Genomic DNA, 13734 nt, shown 5'->3' on the forward strand with positions numbered 1-13734 from the left:
CTGCAAGTAAAATGACTACAGTGTGGATTTTTGCTTTGATTTGTTGTCTTGCAAACAGAAGAATACTGATTTTAAGAGGCCATTCATTATGGCATTTGTACAAAAAGAAAAATGGTTAATCTATCTCACAGTTATATATACACATTCTGAATATGTTTCGGGAGAGCACATAAGGCTAACAATTTGGTAAGAATATTTCTGCATATATTTTCCTCTTTCAAATGTAGAAATTGTATTCTGAAACAGTAGACAACTTCTAAAATGATAAATCCACATAAAACAAATCCCCTGCAATCTATTGTAATACTTTCAAAATTAAATACTTGTAATATTAAAGTGCGGATACAACGCTTTACCTCTTATTGCATTTTTACGCATTATTCACCCTTTTATTCTAAGTAGTGGCTTCTTCTTAGCTTGGGTACAACAAGCCAAGCACTGCCCTCAACAATGCAGTCACAGTTCACGCTCTTAAATCGGCTGGAGCTCCACTTTCACTGGGGGTAACATTCATCCTTTTGTGTCTTCTTTTTACTTACAGACAAAAGATACCATCGCTTTCCACAGTTCAAAAAGAATGCAATGTGAAGCCAACCTAAGAACCTACAGGAGTTTGTCTAAAATAGAAAATGCTATTCTTCTTCTGAACATAAAACTACAAAGTTTCAGAATTTTGCACTAGATACAACATGCATGGGCTACTGGTCACAGATGAAGCCATACACTGCTACCATGATAACAAAAATAATGAAGTTTTGAGTATTAACTTTAAAGCAGCTTTGAGGTCCCAGCTATTTTGCAGTAAACCACAAAAAACCCCCACACTTAAATCCATGAGCAACTTCTCCTAGCACATTTTCAGAAGTGGGATATATCATGTCAAAAGAAACGTGTACATCTTTTCTCTGGTGATCAATGACAATTTAAAACAGATGGGTACAGAATCTTTCTGCAGAAACACTTACACATAGAATTAATGCAAAGTATCCAGGAAATGTGTCTTACAAATGCAACCAATACTACCACTGCATGTCTACAACGTATGCAACATGTACTGGAAGTTTCTTATACAATAAGAATTGCCATCTATATAGATGGCAATTTTCTGCATTTGGAATTACCTTATTCTAATTTTGGCACAGGAAATCAGGGAAAGAAAGGTATTTTGTTTGCTTAAACACTCATTATTTCAGTATTTTCTGAATTATAGCTCAAGATTCCATCTTAAAATACGTGGCTGTTTCATCGCACTCTGCCATGCAGACTGCTGTGCTACTCAATGCAGTTATTCATAAATGACTATATAACCTAATGCATTTTGTTCAATTAGTCCCCATAAGTGTTTTTATTGACAAAACATAATTTAGTTTCATTAAAGGTGACTGGAACATTGCTTCTGCCAAGTAAGTGAGTATTAATGTCTCACTTTTTTGGTTTTTTTTAAAAAACAGATGGAAAATTTTAAGAATTAAGGAACAGCTTGAATGTCACTTACATGAAAATTGTACAAGTATGACATTATTGTCACTTTTGTTGCTTGCAGTAATTTTAAAAATTATCTAAGTTACTTATCACCATAAAAACCTGGCACTAGTGAAAGAGAAAACGTGTTACGCTACAGCTAAAACAAAAAAATTATATGATTTTATTTAAGTAGGCTCTTCCAATGTAGCATGCAAATTACCATTGTTCTACCTTCAAAATACAAGGCTGTTAAAAATATATCTTAATCGCAGCTGCATTATCCTCACACCAGAACTAAAGTTACATTCACGTGTGGATTTTCATACTGTACAGCAACTCCACTGAGTGGAACTCCTGAAACACCCCTGCCTCACCAGGAAAGAAAAGGACACACTGTGTAAAGAGAGATTATGTCCTTGCCTCTCACAATTCCTCAACAAGATTAAATTAACAAACCCCTCTTTCTTCATCATGACTTGCATGTCAGTATTTTCCCATGCAAAAAGGATGGTACAACTTTTCAACTCCCAGCACCTACCAAAATCTCCAGGAAAGACAGAATTTATATATTTTCTGTAAATCTTACCATTATAATCCTATTGGGGTGTAATTGCTGTGGCTAATATTCTTACCCTGTTATGAAAATGCTCAACATAAACGTGGCACTGAGTTGTTAAGATAATACATGATCATGCTGTGAGAGGGTAATACCTATACAATAGCCCTTGCCAATACCATAAATCTCTTTATTAGACAACAACCTATTACAGGAGATCTACTTAACTGTTTCCCTACTTAGAGGGCCATTTGGTGTTACAATAACAAGCTGACTTTTCACATTAGAAAGGATTAGCCAGTATAAATAATAAATTGAGACAGAGTTACTACTCTTTTAGATATGGTAAATCTTCCCCGATGTTTAAAAAGGGAATCCCAACTAAACCCCTAAGATCACATTAGGCTGATTGTATATTAATTTTAAAGTTCTCTTCATTTAAACTAACAAAAAAGAAAAAAAATCAACTCTGACCAATTTACACCACAGATTTATTACAGGAGAGCATATTACACAAAGCTGTTTCTGTTTTATGGAATGTGCATACCTACTCCTTTATTTCCTGACAATATCATAGCAAATCATCTTTAAGTTTACTGAAATATTTTAAAGTAAAATGATTGCCACCATTTTTCCAGAGACAAGTACAGAATAAATCTAAGTACCATCTATTATGCTTCTTGCTCAGCAAGCAAAACTGTATTATATATTTTTTTTCTTTGAAGTCTTAACTTTTTGAAGGTTCACACACCTTCATTATCCAGATAACTAAAATACAAATTATGAAGACTGCAATACACCGGATGATTTTTTTCATTGTGCTAAATTAAGGAAAAATTACTACCTAAAGTACAAACTTCTGATTCTTCAAGCTAGTTTTTAAGTTACAATATAAAAATAAACTTAGGTTAAGACATTCCTTGCTCTTTGTTGTCAGCATTTATTTAAGCTTAAAACAGAAATCCTTACAACTGTTTGCCCGCTTTACTACCTGACTGTATCAGTTCCTCAATTTGGATGCAACTCATTCACTTCTTTATATTTTAAATAGTGAAAAAGCAAAATTAGGAGTTAGCCTTTCATCTGCAGTCACCTTGATTATGCTCCATAACACTGCTTGGGTAAATAGGAAATACTTACCTCCTGCTTTTTGGCTACTACTCTGCACGAGAGGTGTCGAAGACCTGAAAGCACTCTGCTGTCTCTCTGATGCTGACAAGACATTTTTAGAATCTGAAGACAGTTTATGCAACAAAAATCTGCTTCTTGTCATACAGAACATCAAAACCATCCTCTTGCACCTCGACCGGCAGGAATTGTCCTCCTCATCTCTCTTTTAAACTTCTGATTAATAGGCACTTCTTTGAAATATGAAGTATATTTTTTAAGTTGGCTTGTGCTTATTGATGTTTTATAATCTTTGCTCACTGTGATTTGCTGTTACTGATGGACAGCCTTTTTAAAAGCTGTCTTGCCGAGCCTTTCTGCTCTGCATAACAGAAAAGGCACAGTGAAATGAAATTGTACTTACTGGAAACAATTCAGCCCTGAATGCCTTGATTACTCTGATTATCTCATATACAAGCTCCCTCTGCAGGTAATAATAAGAATGAGCAAAAATATGTGAAAAATGTGGGCAACAGCCAGCATAGGAGACCAAATAATCAGTCATCATTTTAAAGAAACTCCCCCAGAAATCCTTCTGTGATGTTATCCAGCATAAGGAGGTAATATAGGAAACATTCTCTGCTTTTTTTCCAGCTCTGTGTCTTTTCTTGTCTCCTCAGAAAAGTTAAACATTCAGCTTTAGTTTTTCCTATATAAAGTCACACAAATTTCTTTTTCCAAAGTCATCTAAATGCTTTCAGTGCAGAAAAAAACAGAAGAGAAAAAAAGAAAAAAAAAAAAGAATGAAAATTTAAAAATGGCTCTATTTATCCAGAGCTAAACAAAAATGAAAGACCACCCCTAACAATGAAACAAGTTCATCCTATCTGATGCATTTGTCTAACTGAAAACCAACCAAGCAGCAGCATTCCTTCATTCTATTTACTGCTAGAAAGAAAAACCTAAAGTCACTTTTGGATACAATTACACATGCACTCCACCAAAGTTTAAAATGCAATTGAACTGAATGGTAAGTTATCTTGAAAATTAAATTATATATATTTTTAAAAAATCCCTATCAATTTAAATCAAATCATGAAGTAACAATGTAGTTTTCATCCAAGTGGAAGTAAACTGCTTTTCTCCCAAAAGACATTATCCTTACCTTCAAATGTCTCAAGTTTGTTTGCCGTAATGGGATGAGCTCTCTAGATAAAAATCCCTTCAATGCAAATGGGACAAAGCTTCAGTGAATGAAGCTATAAATATTAAGTACATCATAATTAAGCCTTCATCCTATCTAACCTTTAGCACACACCCAAAAAACTGGGAAGCCATCAGGCAACATTAATTTCTCACAGAGCGAGAACAAATGTATGCCTGTGGTTTTGTTTCTCTTGCAGAGCGAAATCTCACTTTCTGCAAGTAGTGCCCTTAGACAGATGAAGAACATTCATAAAATAAATGCATACACATTGGGCATAAAGTCACATATGCCCTGTGTCAACTTTAATTTTCACTGGGAAAATAAACTCCAAAATACAACCCTTCAAGCTTTTAATATCATCTTTGGAAAAAAAAAAAAAAAAAAGAGGAGAAAAATACTCCTATTTCAGTAGGACACAGGCCATTTCAGTACTGATATTTCAGTATGGCTCAGCCATTACATAGGATAAACACAAGACAAATTTTGGGTGTTCAGCTCAAGAGGATGACACTGCTGCAAATAGAGCTCTTTGCTGTTGGAATATCTTTAACAGTTGTATCAACCAGTTACTATGAGATACTATTATACACCTGCTCAAATGAGGAAATAAAGAAAGCAGCGGGGGGGAAAAGGCCAACAGTTTTTTGGAGAGATGATGCTCTGTTCAAGCACGGGTAAGATTACTGCCTGAAGGGCAAAAGGATTTCTTCTCAATTTCAGATTATGTCAGCCTGCACCTCCCCTCTCTCCTCAAAACAACTCTCAGCCTACACCCGTGTTCCTGGCACAGAAGCTCAACCAGGAATCCACCATTGCTTAGGCACCTTCTCTCCTTTAAGCACTTTATACTGACTTACACAAGAATCATCCTCACCAATTGACAGTCTGCATTTAAGAAATACTTATTAGACTAAAGCAAATAAAAGCTGCTGGAGATGCTGCCAACAAAATAGTTATGAATTAGTCTTCTGTAGAACACTCATTTTGTTCAAAATGAAGATTCAATCATTATTCATTCTGGGAAAGCAGGTTTTTCCAAATTGGTCACTTTACATTGAAAAAGTCTAAAAAATAATGTAATAGTCTAATGAAAGGCTGCCTGGATCAGATGAAAAGAATTCTGCCTACCATCAACACAGGCATCGGGAATTTGCCAGAGAAAGGCAGAGTCAACAGCAGAACTTGTTCTCAGAAATATTTTCTTAAAATGTCACTTTATTTAAAAGCAACGCTGCCTACTGAGAGGGAATTGTTTCTGAACACTGCTCACCCCGACGTAGACTGCAATGCTGTAAAAAATTACAGAGAATACATAGAAAAGTGAATTAAAGTCTCCTTCTGGCATGTGATCGCTCTCCACCACTGCAGCACTGATTTCACAGTAAGGCTCTCTTCTCTATGCACACCCGAGCCCATCAACAGCAGAGCAAGTCTGATAGTCAGGAACAAGGTCGGTCATCCCCTCCCCAGCTGCCAGAAACAACTTTTAGCAGTAATCGGCGTTATTATTCTGTCATCTGGATTCAGAGCAGTAATCGGTGTGAGGTGTCGACTGATGGGAAAATACCAACAGAGGGCACAAAGGAAAGCAGCAGCCCAACCTAAATGAGAGATTGGGGATTTCATCACATCCACAGGCAACTGGATAGATAGAAGTACTCTAATTTTTAAAGCATCATTCTCCAGCGATAAATTGTTTTGCTGCTACTTTACTGATATTATCTATTTTTCCAACAGTTGCCGACACAAATGTAACCCTCTGTGAAGGAGCTGCGCCTCTCTAGCACTGGTGCACACCCAGTGCTTGGCTGCTCCCACACTGCCCCCACCACAGGAAGCAGCAAAAAAGCCCAAGAAATGGGAAAATTCCCTCCTTTACCATAAAATGTATAAACACTCCCACACCTATCTATGATTCAAGACATCACTTATTTAAGTATTAAACACAATTTGTACAGTATCAGAACTCGGGATCTTAAATAGTACTCTTCATTCACGTTATTTCATTCCAGTTTTGTAGCCCGTTGCAATAAAGTAACACATCATTAACATATAAACATAGTAAAAAAACCACTCATCTGTGTTACATTTTAGAAAAACTGCTCCCCCTTTTCCCTAGATTGCCTGTTTTGCAAAGGGAAGTATCTTTCTTGGGTGATAAACACAGTGTAAAACAATGGTAAAGAAAGAAGATTTGGAGTTATTTAGTAAACCAAGGAACAAAACAGGCAGACCGAGACTCTACCATATTTGTATGAGGAAATGGCATAAAATAAATCTCTTAAGACAAAAAAGCCCTGCATTACGTTAAAAGGAAAATATTCCTGATACTGAATCTACGTAAGAAACACAAGTAGCTTCTTATTAACTCTAACTAGATTTTCTCCGAAGCTAGCTACTCTCACTACTGAAACACAGACATTGATACTTAAATCTTTTTGTGTAAATGTTAGTGTTTATAATGTGCTCCTAAGAGATTAAGATTAGAAAAAAAAATAACCACACAACCAAGACAGGCCCTATTTCTCTCAGCCCATGATCACTTGTCAAGCCATGATTAATGCTGTGCTCTGTAGAGGGAGACATTACATCTAGGCTACAACAGACCTAAATTTTACCCTAAGGCAGAAGTCTGATTTAAACATCTCTATTCAAAGTGACATTTGTCCTCTCTTTTCAACCAGTTTCCTCTGAAATTCCAGTAAACTGACTTTGTGACCTACAAATGGTCCATTGATTCTAACTTGTCGTGTTGCCTGTCCTTGTAGCAAAGTTAGTTTTGGTGACTGAATGAAGCAAGATGCTATGCATTCAAGAAAAATACAGGAGCAGAGTCCATTAGGTGTTTTATTAAATGCTCCGTTGGATAACAGCAACTAGAATTCATGGTTATAAGGATTCCAGCTTACACAGAAGAGTTAAAGATGAATACTGAGGTCAACATTAGAAATCAGAAAATATTTTTATATTGAGAAGTAACAATGGCCTTCATATTCTGAGGTGATGAACAAAGATTTTTTCTTTTTGTTACAGACAAGAACATGGGCATCGTCAGAGCCACCCTGAAAAGTAATTACATTTTATCTCTCGCCTTTCACTCTGAAATGTCTGCTGAGGTATTTACATTTGTCTGTTACGAGAACAACAAGTGAAAAAACTAGTTGTTATCACTTATCTCAAGTAAATACTATTTCTCCAGTGAATGGCATTATTCCATCTATTTTATAAAGTTATTGTTAGATCCTCCGATTTATCTGTAGCTGCTATTGTAGGAATAAATATAAGACATGCTTATACCTTATAAAGAAATAGACAAACAGCAGACCTGGACAGGTAGAATAGTCAATATCCTTCTTACTGAAGATTAAAAATGGCAACATTTGATAATATTAAGCAATTTAGAAAATGCTGGCAAGCTCCTACTAGCCAAGGTAATCTTATTTCTGGTGCTTTTCAGGGTAAATTGATTTTTTTTCCCTCCTCTTAGCTGCTCTGATAATTGAACAAACATATACAAGTGTGATGGGATTTTACTTAGCAGACAACACACAAAACATTCCCCAAACATAGAGTATTTTACTCATAAAAAAGCATTTTTGTTGTAATTAAGCAAACTGTATTTAAGCTTGCTTTGCGCCAGAGTAACAATCAACAGGATTTTGCTAGAGACTGTACTCTACCTGCAGGTGTTGAGCATTGTGCTTGCTTCAGTCAGGCTGCAATGCTTTTTACTATCCTGCCTTTCTAAATAATTTGGGTAAATGGCAGGCTAGAGTTGGTTGAATCATTAGAGTACCTCATGAAATTCAGAAAGAATGAATTCATGGCATATGCATATTACATATTCTTCTAAACCCCATAAAATGCTCCATTTAATGTAACAATCCATAACTTGGAGGTGCTATGATTCTGAATTTGAAGACTTTTTTCCTTCCTCCCTTTGGAATCAATTTCTAGTTAACTATCAGGTTGCATCTAGAGAATGCTGTCAGATCGTAGCACTCACTAAGCAAGTGTATTTCTATAGCTAAATTGCTGATACTAAGCAGCACAATCTTCCCAGTCCATGCTGTAGAAACACATCTCGTATATTACAGGGCTGAAAGAAACATGAACTCCTAGAAAATTACCTACTGAAGAGGGCTTTAAGCCTGTCATCTTTCACCTTTCAAATGAAGAAATGTTAAAAGGAATCACATTTGCTAAATAAAGACCAGAAGTATTTTCTACACCATGTATATATAAGTTACCAGTATTCGAGAACCACCTGCTACTTTTATTTTAAAAACTGTTGGAAACAAAATGCAGCTATCTTCAAAAACTATTTAAATATTAAACATGATTGTTAACAGTATTGAGAATGGCCTTAAAATAGGTTTCTTTTTTTCTATTTTTCTTGACATCCAATTACAATCATGATGGTTAAAATTTTTATCTGTTTCAGAGAGTGTTTTTAGAAATAATAGACAGCTTTTAAGTTTAAAAGCTGCACATAAATATTTGAGGAGGCAAATTTCTCATAATTTCAAATCACTTTTGTACATCACAAACATCAATCCTAAAAAATGCTTTGAAAGGGTCTGTTTAATATGACATCTCCAAGTAACATGACTGACTACAAATTTCACTGGCCTGTGCTCTGAACTGTCGTGGTTCATAAGTGACTGCTTGTCTACCTGTGCATGGATATGACTCCCACTACACACCGCACGTAGTTTAACTTCTTCACTTGCAGCTGAATAGGTAAAAATCACTCTTTGCTACTTCCAGTTCCTGTATAATCAGCCATCCACAGATATTCCTTAGTGGAAATGCAGAGGAATCACAGAGCATTTTTGATACAAAGTGTTACTGGTAGGTTATTTGTCATTAATATTAGGCATGGCACAATCCTCAGCACGAGCCATAGTACAAGGTAACAATATTTTCTTACAGCTATGTCAACATTTTGGGTGGACAGGTGAGCAAGGGCTTGGAAATACATAAAATTTAAATCTAAATTTTAGTAAAAACTTATGATTGTCTTTCTGTGCTCTCTAGATGTCAAACAATGCTTTCTACTGTATGGTTATTACAATTTACATGAATTTATGACACACTATCTAGAAATGTATTTCAAATAAAACTTTGATAAATGTTTTGCCTAACTAGAGATTTCTCTCTCCAAAACCTTTAAGTGAAAATCATGGACTTAAAAAAAAGCTGTAATTCAAAACTATAGGAAATTTTCTTCACCCCAACTATTCTGATTTTAAAAATATCTATTCATCAAAATGCCATGTATACGTATCACATTTCCAGAATAAAATCAACCATATTATTACATATTATTAACCATAAAGACTACAAACTCCTAAGACTATACTACCTTGCTTATTTAAACTTTAATAAGGTGCTTCCCTTACTAGAGACTGAGATTCCCGAGTAACCCCCTTTCCTGACTTTACACATTCAAAGTGGTAAGAGATAAATAAAACATTGAGAAAGCTTCTGAAGTGATCAAATAAGAACTAACTAAGCACACTTTGGTTTTTTTAAAGCTTTCCTCTTGCTCATTTTAAGAAGGGAAACACCCAGAAGCCTGGTGTTAATGTCTCTGCTGATTGTGAAAATTGCAGCAATAAAAACTCCAACTGCTTGTTTTAAATTAAGACTTGCAAGACTACATGTGAGATCTGTATCTTTACATTAGTTTTTATAACATTTGGAAGTTTGGTTGCTTGCTTTGATGTTGGTCTATTAATGAGCAGGGGAGCCAAAAGCCAGAAAAAAAAAATGTTTACTGGAAATTCTCAAGTCAAAACCTGAAGTAATTGGTTTGTCCTACCCCACATGATTCAACATCCTGATTCCCCCAACTACCAGCTCCCTGAGCTATCTGAACGTCTATGCTTTTTTACTGTTGCCAACACATAGTAACCCACAGTGATTGAAAATGGCAGCTGAAGTGCTGCTGCAGCACATTAATTTTTCTCTAAGTGGTCCAATTTTGTCATCTGAACGTTGAAAACCTTCTTTTTACTACTTTTTTACCTTCAGAGATTTGTTGAATTTGGGGTTGCCGTCACATAAACCAAAGTGCAACATTTCCAAGACAATTTTTAGATTATCCCTAATAGCTGAAAGGATAATGCGCTTTCTTTATAGCCCTCTGCATTCAAAGCAGACTAGTTAACAGCAACTTAAGTGTGATAATGGCAATTACATCAATATGTTCCTTTTACACCACCAAAAGGTACTACTTCAGATAGCTGAAGACATTAGGTAAATAAACTGCTGGAAATTACCTGAAAGTAATTATCTAATTTTAGGACCACTAAATACATCTTTTTACAAAATGCCCAAAAAGCCGTGTCCATCTAAGAATAACAGAATACTTGATCAACTGCAGTGTTTTTCACCAAGACATACCATATATACTCAGTTCCTTCATTACATGAAAGGAAATTGAAGCCTGAAATTGAATATCCTACTCTAAAGGCACATCAGTTTCATGGCAGTAAAAGAAACACTCCCCAAATGGTGAATCAAAAGAAAGAAAAATATAAAAACAAACAAACAAACCAACCCATCCAAACAACAGACCAAATGTTACATATCAATGACTTAAATCAACTTTTTAAAAACACAAAATACCTGTTTTAGTATCTGTATCATTCAAGTAAAAGGTCTGGAAAGAAGCAATAGGCAAGGGAAATTTAGGAAGTTCTTTTTTGCCAGAGATATAAACCAGAATACAGTTACCAAGAAACATCTGGTCCCTGGAAAAGGTCCCAACTTATTGATGGATAACTGGATTTTGCTTGGCTTTTGGGTTGCTGGATTATGAATATTGATTTGCAAAGGTAATAAAAAGGTAGGCCAAGCCACATCCTCTCTTAAACTCAAGAAAATACTAACAAAAGAATAAAAAACTATGAATGTGTAGTCTCGTAAAACAACTTGCAATGCGATAAATGTTCTACACAGCCACCAAAACAGCACTCCTGCCATAGCTGGTTGAGAATTATTTATTATAGGGTAATACTAACCACAAATTAGGTTATCTTTGTAAACACAGTATCACTGATTAAATGAGATTACAAGAATCACTCATTTTCACTTTTTCTAGAATGAAAAGGAAATGGAAGCATATGGCTGGTGGTGATAAAAACTTCTTTTAAAACTGTCCATAAAAATATCTATTATTCCAGCCTACCCACCCATTAAGGAAGGAAGCATATTTGTTTCAAAGGCCTGGAACCGAGAAGTCTTTTATTACAAGATTTCATTTGTTTTCTGAAGTAATTAGGTCTTCCCCATTCATCCCTCCACGCAGTAACGTGTAGGCCATACCAGAGCAAGAGCGCGGGAGAAAGCACTTTCTAAATCCCCCTCCCAGAGAGGAGGAATCAGAAACCACGCCACAGTGCCTGTCATAAAAGGTCACTTTTTTTTGCTCGGAACAAACCATTAATCAATAGAGTGTAATTGTCCCAGCGCTTGCAAGGGCTCTGCAGCGGAGGGACCTTGTTTTTCACTCGCATAATTGCAAAACAGCAAAAGTTCAGAAACATAACCCAAATCCACCTCCCCATTTTGCCCCTTTACAATTCCCACTGCCCTTTGGGCCTCTTCTTGGAAGCAAATGGAAGACAAGCCGAAGTTCTCTCAATTGAGCCGGAGCTAAGAAACCTTTGATATGCTAATACCCTCCTTCAAACGGTAAGAATTCACACTTGCATTAATTCAAACAATTTCTGCAGAATGATGCGAAATGGCACCTCTTTTCGTGGCAAGCAACAAAAGGAGGGAGCCGGGGCGTCTGAGGAAGCCAAACAGCAGAACATTTGTTCCGCAGGATTCCTTCCGTCGCGCACAGGGGCATTTCTGGGCAAAGAAAACACACCTGAGCACCAGCAGAGCTCTTTACTTTCTGACAAACCGCGCTCAAATCCCAGCAGGGCCGGCGCAGACTAACAACAAGATGTTATTTTTAGAGCCAGACACAGCAACGGTGCCTCATGACACACTGTTTTCTGTCTCCAGATGGCCCCAGATTTCTACATGTGAAAATAAATAGAAATAAAAAGGGAAAAAAAAAAATAAAAAAGAAAAAAAAAAGAAAAAAAAAGAAAAAAAAAAAAGAAAAAAAAAGTTATTCTCACCCCACAGCCGACAAAGGGTAATTTATTCCTCTCCCCACAGGCACCCCCCATCCCGCACGGGCTGGGAGCCGGGCGCTCGGCAGAGTTACACAAATACACCCGCAACAGGTAATTATTTAGCGAGCGGGTGCAACTTTGCGCGGGGCGCGCCGCGGAGCCCCGGGCCTGCTGTGCGGGCGGCCCCGGCCCGCAGCCCCCGCGCTCGGCGGGGCAGCAGCGGCGGCAGTGGCGGGCGGGGCGGGACGGCCGCGGCTGCCGCAGGTCCCTCCGCAGGGCGCGGGGGGGCGGCGGCGGAGCTCGGCCGTTCCGCGCGGGCGGAGCGCGGCCGTGCGGAGCGGCGGCGCTGCCCGCGCCCAGAGCCGCGGGCTCAGCGAGGGGCGCAGCGCTCCGCCGGCGGCGGCGCAAGGCGAGGCAGAGCCTAAAGTAAGTGCATCCCTGCCGGCGGCTCGGCACGGGGACGTCCAGGAGTCAGGGAGCAGGCGCCGGCAGCAACCCGCGGCGAGGCTGCAGCGCGGGGCTCCGCTTACCTACGTCTGGGAGCCGAAGGCGGGCCGGGGTCTGTGTGCCCGGCGGGACCCGCGGTCCGGGTCAGCCCGCCGAACGCGGGGCTGCGGGAGATCGCGGCGGAGTTAGTCCCGGGGCCCCGGCGGCGGCGCGGGAGCGGGCGGGCGGGCGGGCGGTGGGCTGGGGCGGGAGCGGGCGGCAGCCGGCGCTGCGGCTCGGAGAGCTGGGGCGGCACAGAGCAGGGGCGGCTTCTTCTCCGCGCAGCCGGCCGGGAGGCTCTTCTAGGTCTAAGTCAACATTTTCCTGCAGTTCCCCACACTCCGCTCCGCAGCAAAAGCGCGATGCAGCCAGGCTCCCGCACGCACGCACACAAGAAATAAATTCAGTAAAAAAAAAAAAAAATTAAAAAAAGCCGAAATGAAGAGGAGGACGGGCGCAGTGCAGTGTGTGTGCCCAGCCTCGGGAGTCCCTTCTGTGAAGCGATCAGGAGGCGATGCCAGCAGCTGGGGCAGCGGGGAACAACTCGAATGTTACAATGGACCCCCTCCTCCGTGTCTCTGTCGCTCGCACCGACCGGATTCACATCTCCCGGGATGACATTCTGGCCTCTGGCGGAGTGCGGGGCCGGCCCCTCCTCAGATTTTCTCCTCTTCCTCCCTGTGCTGCTGCCCCGCCAACGACTGGAGATCGGGCGCTGAGCAAGTAACGCGCGCGGTAATGGGAAAAACGCAATACATACACACCAAAAA

General features: G+C 39.0%; 1 protein-coding gene across 9 annotated transcripts in view; it reads right to left on the reverse strand.

Moving 5' to 3' along the window:
• The window catches only part of ADGRL2 (adhesion G protein-coupled receptor L2), a 155486-nt gene extending 142385 nt beyond the window's left edge, over positions 1-13101 (reverse strand). For all 9 annotated transcript variants that reach the window (XM_054285527.1, XM_054285523.1, XM_054285526.1 and 6 more), the window contains exon 1: positions 13009-13101. The gene's annotated coding sequence lies outside the window, so the exon portion shown is untranslated. The remainder of the gene's footprint in view (positions 1-13008) is intronic.
• Positions 13102-13734: the final 633 nt, after the last annotated feature.

The sequence above is a fragment of the Melozone crissalis genome, unplaced genomic scaffold, assembly GCF_028551555.1.
Source record: "Melozone crissalis strain CALT ecotype California unplaced genomic scaffold, PUWL_Pcris_2 ptg000045l_1, whole genome shotgun sequence".
NCBI lineage: Eukaryota > Metazoa > Chordata > Aves > Passeriformes > Passerellidae > Melozone > Melozone crissalis.